This window comes from Oryx dammah, unplaced genomic scaffold (genome assembly GCF_014754425.2).
Source record: "Oryx dammah isolate SB20612 unplaced genomic scaffold, SCBI_Odam_1.1 HiC_scaffold_25, whole genome shotgun sequence".
Taxonomy (NCBI): Eukaryota; Metazoa; Chordata; class Mammalia; order Artiodactyla; family Bovidae; genus Oryx; species Oryx dammah.
This window is the reverse complement of record NW_024070209.1, coordinates 58,868,842-58,882,516: the sequence shown is the minus strand read 5'-3', so window position 1 is coordinate 58,882,516 and position 13,675 is coordinate 58,868,842.

Below are 13,675 nucleotides of genomic sequence, written 5' to 3'. Positions count from 1 at the left end.
TATGCAGATGACACCACCCTTATGGCAAAAAGAGAAGAACTAAAGAGGCTCTTGATGAAAGTGAAAGAGGCGAATGAAAAAGTTGGCTTAAAGCTCAACATTCAGAAAACGAAGATCATGGCATCTGGTCCCATCACTTCATGGCAAATAGATGGGGAAACGATGGAAACAGGGAAAGACTTTATTTTGGGGGAGCTCCAAAATCACTGCAGATGGTGACTGCAGTCATGAAATTAAAAGACACTTACTTTTGGAAGAAAAGCTATGAACAACCTAGACAGCATATTAAAAAGCAGAGACATTGCTTTGCCAACAAAGGTTTGTCTAGTCAAATCTATGGCTTTTCCAGTAGTCATGTATGGATATGAGAGTTGGACTATAGAGAAAGCTGAACACTGAAGAATTGATGCTTTTGAACTGTGATGTTGGAGAAAACTCTTGAGAGTCCTTTGGAAACAAGGAGATCCAACCAGTCCATCCTAAAGGAAATTAGTCCTGAATATTCACTGGAAGGACTGATGCTGAAACTCCAATACTTTGACCACCTGATGTGAAGACCTGATTCAGTGGAAAAGACCCTGATGCTGGGAAAGATTGAAGGTGGGAGGAGAAGGGGATGACAGAAGATGAGATGGTTGGATGATATCACTGACTCAATGGACATGAGTTTGAATAAACTCCGGGTGTTGGTGATGGACAGGGAGGCCTTGTGTGGTGCAGTCCACGGGGTCGCAAAGAGTCAGACATGACTGAGTGACTGAACTGAACTGAACTTAACACACAAGTTAAAATATATATTCATAGAATAGCTTTATTATTATTTAATGGTATTTTGTTTCAATATTTATATTAAAACAGTATTTATTAATTAATTTTAATAGCACTACCTATGTAGATACTTTTTACATATATTATCTCATTTACTTATAACAAAAACCCTATAGAGTACTATTTTACCATCTAATACATGTGAAAACTGTAGTTGTGTAACATTCCTGAAAATTCACGTTCAGGAAGAAGAGGGCTGATATAAAAACTGAATAATTAGCCTACATTGCGATCTGGCAATAAGGGATAGTCTGAGGTTGTATGCGCCTATCACTCATTTAATACACAATATTTAGACTAATTATTGTTTGAGAAATGAAGGCAAATAAAAAAATCTAATGAGTAAAGTGTTAACACAGTTGTAGGCACTTAACAAAGAATCATGTAACTGTGTACTAATTTTGACTTTTTATACATAAAGCCTTGGAATATTCAGGGTCCCATATTAGTCAATATATGAATAGTACATTTAAAACAGTTTCCCCTGTCATTTTTATTTCCCATAATGTATCATTTTATTTATAATGTTAGACTAATTATTCCATGAGTCATCCAGGGAAATTATCATTCCAAAGATCATTGTAACAGATTTTTATACTATTTTTATTTTGACTAGATATTATGCATGTGTCAACAAGGACAAAAGAGAATGTAATAAAGGGTAAAAACAAATGTTCAAGTACCATTCTATTACTGTATCTAGAAACATACATATTCTTAGGATCATGAATTTTTGTACAGAACTGAAGTTAAGAGTCTGTAAGAGAGTAGAATAAGAAAATGAAAGAGAACCACGTTTTATTTCATTCTTTTATCTGGCAAGTGTCCTGAATATGTGCTTTCCATTAATCATCAAAGTAAGATTTAGAGAGAAATATATTATTTTACCTTTGACAAGTAAGAAAATAATTTTAGAGGGTGGGATGAGAGGTGGAATGGCATAAGTAGGGTTGGGAATCCAGTCCAGTTTGACCTCACAGATAATATTCTCTCCTCATATGGATAGGATTTTAACTTTCATTTGGTGTCGGATTCACTCCCTATTCACGGATTAAACATAACTTTAAGAACCTAATATGTTTTCTAGGCACTCTGCTAGTAAAATGAAGGAGGAAATGGCAACTCACTCCAGTCTTTTTGCCTGGAGAATCCCATAGACACAGGAACCTGGTGGGTTAGAGTCCATGGGATCACAAAGAGTCAGACATGACTGAGCAACTAACACACTCACACACTTCTAGTAACTAGAGATGCTGAAGACAGTGAGACAGTATTCCCAACAAAAAGAGCTCTGAGCCAGAAGACATAGAAGAGACATGCAACCAGACAAGAGCATCCCAGGGAGATAATTACTAAGAGGGCCGCTTGAATCCTGCAAAGGAGATAGAGGAAGCCTACTTTTATTTTTGTTTGGGAAGACTTTCTGGAGGATGTGGTAGACATTTACAGCACAGCAGAGAGCTGTCTATTAAATATATAATGCTTCGTGCCTGGTGTGTTTCTAAAGGCAGCTGCAAGTTCTGACCATACTCCATACCATTTCCTTTTAAAGTTTGCAGGGATCCCCACATGGCAGTAACACAAATTTAAAGTAATATATTTAATTTTTGGAATCTCATATCTCCCTTGGAGATTTCACAATTATCATTATACTTAGTAATGTCAAATATTTGAAGTAATATTGCTGTTGTGTTCAGTCACTCCCTTATGTCCGGTTCTTTGAACCCCATGGACTGCTTACGTTTCTCTCTCACTGTTGATCTGACAAAAAACTCTATTTGCTCTATTTTTGCCCTGATTCATTATTCAGCACTGAAAGACTTAGATAAACACTGATATAAAGTATGTAACCTGTATTAGATACTGATTAAGGGGTTTTCTCCATGGCTCAGCAGGTAAAGAATCCACCCGCAATGCAGGAGCCTTGGATTCAGCACCTGGGTCAGGAAGATCCCCTGGAGGAGGAAATGGCAACCGACTCCAGTATTCTTTCCTGGAAATTCCCATGGACAGAGGAGTCCCGAGGATTACAGTCCATATGGTTGCAAAGAGTCAGACATGACTGAGGTTACATAGCATACAATACCAGAACAAGAAAATAGAAAATTTTACTAATGTCTTCTTAAATGTTTTAGGATATCCTAGGATAAGCTATATTATAACATAATTATCTTATGTTATTTAATCTCAAATATGTCTCTAAATGGGGGCTTCCCTTGTGTCTCAGACATTAAAGAGTCTGCCTACAATGCATTTTCCATTCATGAACATCATCCCATGCTTCCAAACTCCAACCCACATTGAATTTCCTCATTTCTGAATGAGCCCTTCTCTCATCACTGTACATCTTTTCTTTTTCACCTATGCTTTCCCTGCCTGGAATTCTCTTCTTATTTTTCAAATTCTTCAACACTACAAATATTACTTCTTGTGCTTTTTTCTCTAGTCAAACTCTTCTAGGTCACCAAGTAAAGACACAGATTTCTTGTTCTTTGTGTAAGGTTTCTGAAACGTATTTGTTTGTGTGAGTTCTGCTTACACGTTCCCCAACAGCTCAGCATTTTAAACAGGGTCACATTAACAACAATATCTCCTATTTTCTTTATTCCCAAGAACTACTTCAGGAATTCCATATTATTGATGAACTCTTATTACTCTGATTTTCCTTAGTTACCTCACATGTGCCTCAAAAATAAAGCTGTTTAACTAAACTACGTTCAGTTCAGTTGCTTAGTTGTGTCCGACTCTTTGCAACCCCATGAATCACAGCACGCTAGGCCTCCATGTCCATCACCAACACCCAGAGTTCTCTCAAACTCACGTCCGTCGAGTTGGTGATGCCATCCAGCCATCTCATCCTTTATCGTCCCCTTCTCCTCCTGCCCCCAATCCCTCCCAGCATCAGGGTGTTTTCCAATGAGTCAACACTTCACATGAGGTGGCCAAAGTATTGGAGTGTCAGCTTCAACATCAGTCCTTCCAATGAACACCCAGGACTGATCTCCTTTAGGATGGACTGGTTGGATCTCCCTGCAGTCCAAGGGACTCTCAAGAGTCCTCTCCAACCCACAGTTCAAAAGCATCAATTCTTTAGTGCTCAGCTTTATTCACAGTCCAACACTCACATCCACACATGACCACTGGAAAAACCATAGCCCTAACTAGATGGACATTTGTTGGCAAAGTAATATCTCTGCTTTTCAATATGCTATCTACGTTGGTCATACTTTCCTTCTAAAGAGTAAAGTGTCTTTTAATTTCATGGCTGCAATCACTATCTGCAGTGATTTTGGAGCCCCCAAAATAAAGTCTGACACTGTTTCCACCGTTTCCCCATCTACTTCCTATGAAGTGATGGGACCAGATGCCATGATCTTCGTTTTCTGAATGTGGAGCTTTAAGCCAACTTTTTCACTCTCCTCTTTCACTTTCATCAAGAGGCTTTTTAGTTCCTCTTCACTTTCTGCCATAAGGGTGGTGTCATCTGCATATCTGAGGTTACTGATATTTCTCCCGGCAATCTTGATTCGAGCTTGTGTTTCTTCCAGTCCAGCATTTCTCATAATGTACTCTGCATATAAGTTAAATAAGCAGGGTGACAATATACAGCCTTGACATCCTCCTTTTCCTCTTTGGAACCAGTCTGTTGTTCCATGTCCAGTTCTAACTGTTGCTTCCTGACCTGCATACAGGTTTCTCAAGAGGCAGGTCAGGTGGTCTGGTATTCCCATCTCTTTCAGAATTTTCCACAGTTTCTTGTGATCCACACAGTCAAAGGCTCTGGCATAGTCAATAAAGCAGAAATAGATGTTTTTCTGGAACTCTCTTGCTTTTTTGATGACCCAGCGGATGTTGGCAATTTGATCTCTGGTTCCTCTCCCTTTTCTAAAACCAGCTTGAACATCTGGATATTCACAGTTGACATATTGCTGAAGCCTGGCTTGGAGAATTTTGAGCATTACTTTGCTAGCGTGTGAGATGAGTGCAATTGTGTGGTAGATTCAGCATTCTTTGGCATTGCCTGTCTCTGGGATTGGAATGCAAACTGACCTTTTCCAGTCCTGTGGCCACTGCTGAGTTTTCCATATTTGCTGGCATACTGAGTGCAGCACTTTCACAGCATCATCTTTCAGGATTTGAAATAGCTCAACTGGAATTCCATCACCTCCACTAGCTTTGTTTGTAGTGATGCTTTCTAAGGCCCACTTGACTTCACATTCCAGAATGTCTGGCTCTAGGTGAGTGATCACACCATTGTGATTATCTGGGTCATGAAGCTCTTTTTTGTACAGTTCTTCCGTGTATTCTTGCCACCTCTTCTTAATGTCTTCTGCTTCTGTTAGGTCCATACCATTTCTGTCCTTTATCAAGCCCATCTTTGCATGAAATGTTCCCTTGGTATCTCTAATTTTCTTGAAGAGATCTCTAGTCTTTACCATTCTGTCATTTTCCTCTATTTCTTTGCATTGATCACTGAGGAATGCTTTCTTATCGCTGCTTGCTCTTCTTTGGAACTCTGCATTCAGATGCTTATATCTTTCTTTTTCTCCTTTGCTTTTGGATTTTCTTCCTTTCACAGTCATTTGTAAGGCCTCCTCAGATAGCCATTTTGCTTTTTTGCATTTCTTTTCCATGGGGATGGTCTTGATCCCTGTTTCCTGTACAATGTCATGAACCTCCATCCATAGTTCATCAGGCACTCTGTCTATCAGATCTAGTCCCTTAAATCTATTTCTCACTTCCACTGTAATTAAGTAAACTATACTTAAAAATAATAAGCTCCTATGACTTGTGTGATATTTTAAGATTGATAACAGGGGCAAAACTACTGTCAGCTCTCCTACACTTACACAACTCGATCCACTGATATTTTCCATTCCTTAGTGTCAGTTGCTCAGCTGTGTCTGTCTCTTTGCAATTCCATCAATTGTAGCACAGCAGGGTCCTCTTCTGTCCATGGTCTTCTCCAGGCAAGAATACTGGAGTGGGTAGCCATTCCCTTCTCCAAGGGATCTTTTAAACCAAGGAATAGAACCCAGGTCTCCTGCATTGCAGGCATATTCTTCACTGTCTAAGCCATGTACCACCTCCGTTTCCAAGTAAATCTTTATCAAGTGGTCAGTATAAAAATATGTCCTTATGAGCTTAAAAGTAAGCTCATCAGATGGGGATTTAGGTTTACTAGTCGCAAAGAGTTGGACAGGACTGAGCGACTGAACTGAACTGAACTGAACTGAGTGTATGTGTAATCTAGGAAAATTTGCATGTCCATGCTTATTAAAAATCATCACTACACATTAACTGTTTGTCTACCAGTGTAGGTCTCTATTTTCTGATTTACACTTTTGAGATACAAGAATAAGCCAGGTAAATACTTGTTAAAAGATAAGTTAAGGATATAAGACAAAAAGATATTGCACTGAAAGATGAACTCCCCAGGTCATCCTTATGCTACTGGAGAAAAGCAGAAAAATAGTCCCAGAAGTAATGAAGAGACTGAGCCAAAGTGGAAACAACGCCCAGTTGTGGATGTGTCTGTGGTGAAAGTAAAGTCCGATGCTATAAAGAACAATATTGCATGCATAGGGACCTGGAATGTTAGGTCCATGACTCAAGATAAATTGGAAGTGGTCAAACAGGAGATGACCAGAGTGAACATTGACATTTTAGGAATCAGTGAACTAAAAAGGACATAAATGAACAAATTTAATTCAGGTGACCATTATATCTACCACTGCAGACAAGAATTCCTTAGAAGAAATGGAGTAGCCATCATAGTCAACAAAAGAATCCAGAATGCAGTGCTTGGGTGCAATCTCAAAAATGAAAGAATGATCTCAATTTGTTTCCAAGGCAAACCATTCATATCAGAGTAATCCAAGTCTATGCCACAACCACTAACACTGAAGAAGCTGAAGATGAACAGCTTTATGAAGCCCTACAAGACTTTCCAGAACCAACACCAGAAAAAGATGTCCTTTTCATCATAGGGGACTAAAATGCAAAAGCAGGAAGTCAAGAGATATCTGGAGTAACAGGCAAGTTTGGCTTTGGAGTACAAAATGAAGCAGGGCAAAGTGTAACAGCATTTCGCCAAGAGATCGTACTGGTCATAGCAAACATCCTGTTCCAACAGCACAAGAGATGACTCTACACATGATTATATTCTTTGCAGCCAAAGATGGAGAAGCTCTATATAGTAAGGAAAAACAAGACCAGGAGCTGACTGTGGCTCAGATCATGCACTCCTCATTGCCAAATATAGACTTACATTGAAGAACATAGGGAAAACCACTAGGCCATTCAAGGATTACCTATATCAAATCTTATATGATTATATTGTGGAAGTGACAAATAGATTCAAGGAATTAGATCTGAAAGACAGAATGCCTGAAGAACTATGGATGGAGGTTCATAACATTGTACAGGAGGCAGTGATCAAAACCACACCAAGAAACGGAAGTGCAACAAGGCAAAATGGTTGTCTGAGGAGGCCTTACAAATAGCTGAGAAAAGAAGAGAAGCTAAAGGCAAAGGAGAAAAGGAAAGATACACTTTTTTGAATGAGGAATTCCAAAGAATAGCAAGGAGAGATGAGAAAGCATTCCTCAGTGATCAGTGCAAAGAAATAAAAGAAAACAATAGAATGGGAAAGACTAGAGATCTCCTCAAGAAAAATAGAGATACCAAAGGAACAGTTCATACAAAGATGGGCACAATAAAGGACAGAAATGGTATGGACCTAACAGAAGCAGAAGATATTAAGAAGCGGTGACAAAAGAACATACAGAAGAACTATACAAAAAAAGATCTTCATGACCCAGATAACCACAATGGTGTGATCACTCACCTAGAGCCAGACATCCTGGAGTGTGAAGTCAAGTGGGTCTTAGGAAGAATCACTAGGAACAAAGCTAGTGGAGGTGATGGAATTCCAGCTCTTCAAATCCTAAAAGATGATGCTGTGAAAGTGCTGCACTCAATATGCCAGAAATTTGGAAAACTGAGCAGTGGCCACAGGACTGGAAAATGTCAGTTTTCATTCCAATCAGAAAGAGGGGCAATATTAAAGATTATTCAAACTCCTCACAATTGCCCTCATTTCACATGCTAGCAAGGTAATGCTTAAAATTCTTCAATCTAGACTTAAACTGTATGTGAATTGTGAACTTCCAGATGTCCAAGCTGGATTTAGAAAAGGCATAGGAACCAGAGATCAAATTGCCAACATCAATTGGATCATTGAAAAAGTGAGAGAGTTCCAGAAAAACATCTACTTCTGCTTCACTGACTATGCCAAAGCCTTTGACTGTGTGGATCACAACAAACTGGTAAATTCTGAAAGAGACAGGAATACTGGGTCACCTGACCTGCTTCCTGAGAAACCTGTATGCAGGTCAAGAAGCAACAGTTAGAACTGAACGTGGAACAACAGACTGGTTCCAAATCAGGAAAGGAGTAAGTCAAGACTGTATATTGTCACCCTGCTTATTTAACTTACATGAAGAGTACATCATGTAAAATGCTGGGTTGGATGAAGCACTAGCTAGAATCAAGATTGCTGGGAGAGATATCAATAACCTCAGATATCAGATGACACCTCCCTTATGGCAGAAAGTGAAGAAGAACTAACAAGCCTCTTGATGAAAGTGAAAGAGGAGAATGAAAACTGGCTTAAAACTCAGCATTAATACCATGGCATCCAGTCCCATCACTTCATGGCAAATAGATGGGGAAAGAATGGAAACAGTGACAGAATTTATTTTCTTGGGCTCCAAAATCACTGAGGACTTTGATTGCAGTCATGAAATTGAAAGACGCTTGCCCCTTGAAAGAAAACTGTGAAAAAACTACACAACATATTAAAAAGCAGAGACATCACTTTGCAGAGAAAAGTCCATATAATATGGTTTTTTCAGTAGTCCTTTATGGATGTGAGTGTTGGACAAAAAGAAGATTGAACATCTAAGAACTGATGCTTTTGAACTGTGTTGGGGAAACTCTTGAGAGTCCCTTGGACTGCAAGGAGATCAAACCAGTGAGTCTTAAAGGAAATCAACCCTCAATATTCATTGGAAGGACTGATGCTGAGGCTGAAACTCCAATACTTTGGCCACCTGATGGGAAGAGTCTTGGAAAAGACCCTGATGATGGGAAAGGTTGAAGCCAGGAGGATATGGGGACAATAGAGGATGAGATGGTTGGATGACATCACTGACTTAATGGACATGAATTTAAGCAAGCTCCTGGAGACAGTGAAGAAGAGGGAAGCCTGGTATGCTGCAGTCCATGGGGTGGCAAAGAGTCGGACATGCACTAGTGACTGAACAACAACAACAACAAAGGCTGTATCAAGTGTTTGGAGTGAGCCGTGTACCCAGCCAATGTGATAAAATTAGCATCACATTCCTGATTTCTTACTTACAGCCAAATTGATTCTCTAGGCTCTGCTCCTCCCTGTCTCCTAGTCTCAGCTCTCTTTTATACCCAAACTGACGACATCTCCCATTAACTTTGGAATATTCAAACTTTGGAAACAATTCAACCTCTACTTTCAGCATCACAAACTGAACTCATCATCTTCCTTTTACTGACTGATGATGATCAGTAACAACTTTCCTTCAATTTTCACTCCCAGCCTTTTCTGTTTGAAATTATAATAAACTCATAGTCAGGAAAATAGTGTAAAGAAAGTCCTGAGTAGACGATTTTACATTTACTCATAAAATCCCAAACACTGCCTAGATGTTATAAAAGTCACCATTAAAAGGAAAAGCAACATAATACACAAATTAATTTTTATTTTTATTTTACTTAGTTTATTTTATTTTATACATAAAAGTGCACATTCATTTCATTTAAAAATTAATTTAAAAAATTCTTTGGTACTTAAGAACCCCATGTAATTAAGAACACAAGTCTAAATACACTTTAGAAATTATTTCTCTACTACTTTCTAGTGGAGTCTAGTAGTTTTTGTTGTAATGAGTTAAGATTAAGACATGATCTATAAGCTCCCTATTCTTTTAAAATGACAAACTATGTCTGCCACTAGTTAAATAATTAACTTAGGACTTCTTTCTCAGTACTTTTATGCCTCTAAGCTTATTGTAATTTGGAATATAGACAGATGGCTAAGTGAAAATTGAAGGAAGGTTATGAATGATCAATATCAACTGTAACCAGAAAATGATGTGGGTCATGTTTTTAATGCTGGAAATAGAGGTTGAACGGTCCCAGAAGTTTGAATATCCTAAAATTATGGATGCCATAAATTTTGCCATAGAATTTCATATACTACCAAACATTCATATTACTATGTATATTTTTCATCCTTGCAGTTCATGAAAATTAGCCCTAAATCCAAAATATATATGGTGATTTAACTGCACATATAAAAATTTCCTAAATTTGATTGTCCATCATTACCAACAGATCACTTCTGTTATAAGCTATCAAATTCACCTTCAGATCCTGGAATATCTCCAGTGACTCAGAAGACTGAAATACCACACTAGTTTATGGTTTAAAATAGTATGATTTGAACTGTCTTCTTTCTTTTAGAAAACTTGTATATATAAATTACCACCAAAAGGAAAACCATTTATCCTAACAATAAATATCACTTTCCCTCAAGTTTATTTTCATTTGAACTAATCTCCAGAAAGAGATTTCTGCTTTAACAGTGAACTACAGCATCTGAAGCAGAGCCAGAAATAATATTTCCCATAGTTATCGCCACTGCTATTTGGCTCTCTTGTCAGCTACTCAGTTTAAAGTATGGGAACTTTATTAGTCTATTTCCCAGATTTTCTCTATATATTGAGCTATGCTTGGTAAGATATGGGAGAAACTTGGCAACTTATAGGATTTCCATGACATATCCCATGCCCAGTTGTTACTTTAAATTAAAAACGAGTATTGGATAGCTTTAAAAACATGTGGTAAATTACAAATAGGTTAATTTGATTTTACTATCACACAATGTTATAACCAGTTTCCAAGTTTCCTTGTATGCTAAACACACATTTTCAATTTACTAGAGCTCAGCCAAGTCCATTTTAAATTTTGGCTCATGCCTCAAACCAAAGCTATTTGAATTTCCACAATTATATTTTATGGGACACAGAAACATGACCGTATCAAAAGGTCACAATTAGGTTGTGTCTCAGACCCAACAAAGACACAATCACTATCTTTCAAATTATTATTAGAGTAGAGAATACAGATGGCTTCCCTTGTGGCTCAGCTGGTAAAGAATCTGTCTGCAATGTGGGAGACCTGGGTTCAATCTCTGGGTTGGGAAGATCCCCTGAAGGGAAAGGCTACCCACTCCAGTAATTCTGGCCTGGAGAATTCCATGGAGTGTATAGTCCATGGGGTCACAAAGAGTTGGATGTGACTGAGAGACTTTCATTTTCAGAGAATACAGAAAAGGGCATTTTCATATGCTTATTTTCCCCTTTATATTCTAGCTCACTTGGTGCCCCTGTCCATGGAATTCTCCAGGCAAGAATACTGGAGGGGGTGGGCATTTCCTTCTCCAGGGGAATCTGTCCAATTCAGGGATCAAACATGGGTCTCCTGCATTACAGATGGATTTTTACTGTCTGAGCCACCAGGGAAGCCCTTATATTCAAGAGGAAACATCATGTACAAGCATGCTAATCAATTAACTGACCGCTTATTTTGGGCTTATTTAAAACTCATTGCTCAAAATTATTAGTGAGCAAGAGAAAATGTAAGGCATAGCCTTTGCCCTCAGCGAACTCAAAATCTAAACAGAGATGAAAACCAGTTCTTAAAAAATTAATACATAAAAGAAGATAAGGACTAAGCTGAGTAGAAGGATGTTAGTAGGCAAAAATTATAAAAAGGGAAGGTTTCCTGAAAAAGTTAGAAAGTAGGGAAAGATATGAAGACCAAGGGCTTCCCTGGTAACTCAGAGGTAAAGGATCTGCCTGCCAGTGCAGGAGATGCGGTTTCGATTCCTTTGTCAGGAAGATCTCCCAGAGAAGGAAATGGCAACCCACTGCAGAGTTCTTGCCTGGGAAATCCCATGGACTGAGGAGCCTGGTGGGCTACAGTTCATGGGGTTGAAAATGAGTTGGATATGGCTTAGTGACTAAAATAACAGCAATGGAGACCAAATGAAAAGAACTCATTCGATGGCAATATAATATGAAATTCTTGTTCTCAAAGTCAAATCAGACAAGCTCCCAGAACCTCTCACGACTTTGTTATGTCATTATTCAGTTCAGTTCAGTTCAGTTCAGTGGCTCAGTTGTGTCCGAGTCTTTGTGATCCCATGGGCTGTAGCATGCCAGGCTTCCCTGTCCTTCACCAACTCCTGGAGCTTACTCAAACTCATGTCCATCAAGTTGGTGATGCCATCCAACCAGCTCATCCTCTGTTGTCCCCTTCTCCTCCCGCCTTCAATCTTTCCCAACATCAGGGTCTTTTCCAGTGAGTCAGGTCTTTGCATTAGGTAGCCAAACTATTGGAGTTTCGAGTTCAGCACCAGTGCTTCCAATGAATATTCAGGACTAATTTCCTTTAAGGATGGACTGGTTGGATCTCCTGCAGTCCAAGGGACTCTCAAGTCTTCTCCAACACCACAGTTCAAAAGCATCAATTCTCCAGTGCTCAACTTTCTTTATGGTCCAACTCTCACAACTGCATATAACTACTGAAAAAAACCATAGCTTTGACTAGATGGACTTTTTTTTTTTTTTTTTGCAAAGTAATGTCTCTGCTTTTGAATATGCTATCTAGGTTGGTCATAGCTTTTCTTCCAAGGAGCAAGTGTCTTTTAATTTCATGGCTGCTGTCACCATCTGCAGTGATTTTGGAGTCCCCCAAAATACAGTCTTTTGCTGTTTCCATTATTTCTCTATCTATTTGCTATGAAGTGATGGGACCAGATGCCATGATCTTAGTTTTCTGAATGTTCAGTTTTAAGCCAACTTTTTCACTCTCTTCTTTTACCTTCATCAAGAGACTCTTTAGTTCTTCTTCACTTTCTGCCATAAAGGTGGTGTCATCTGAGGTTCTTGATATTTCTCCTGGCAATCTTGATTCCAGCTTGTGCTTCTTCCTCCAGCCTGGCATTTCTCATGATGTTCTGCATATAAGTTAAATAAGCACGGTGTCAATATACAGCCTTGACTTATTCCTTTTCCTATTTGGAACCAGTCTGTTGTTCCACGTCCAGTTCTAACTGTTGCTTCTTGACCTGTATACAGGTTTTTTAGGAGGCAGGTCAGGTGGTCTGATGTTCCCGTCTCTTGAAGAATTTTCCATAGTTTTTGTGATCCACACAGTCAAGGCTTTGGCATAGTCAATGAAGCAGATGTTTTTCTGGAACTCTCTCACTTTTTCAGTGATCCAATGGACATTGGCAATTTGATCTCTGGTTCCTCTGCCTTTTCTAAATCCTGTTAGGTCAGTTAACTGTGAGAGATTTAAACTCTCATTATTGTTTCCTATGAGAATGTGAACATTTAAAAAATAGGTCTACTGGTAACAGATTCCCTCAAATTTTATTTTTCTGGGAAGTTTTTTCTTGTCTATACTCCTCTACAGGTTATTATAATTATTTTTGTTTATTTGCTTGCTTTCCCTAGCTTCTTCAAAAATTTTCTATGAAAATTTCTTTGTCTTTTATTTTCTTCAGTTTGCATATTATTTCTTAATTATAGGTTTTTTAAAAGCACTTTTTATGTTTAGTGGTCTCTGAAATTCCTGGATTTGTGGTTTGGTTTCTATATTAGTTTGGGATATTCACACTAATCAATTGCTTCAAATATTTATTCTGTTTCTTTCTCTTCTTCTTCTTGTAGAATTC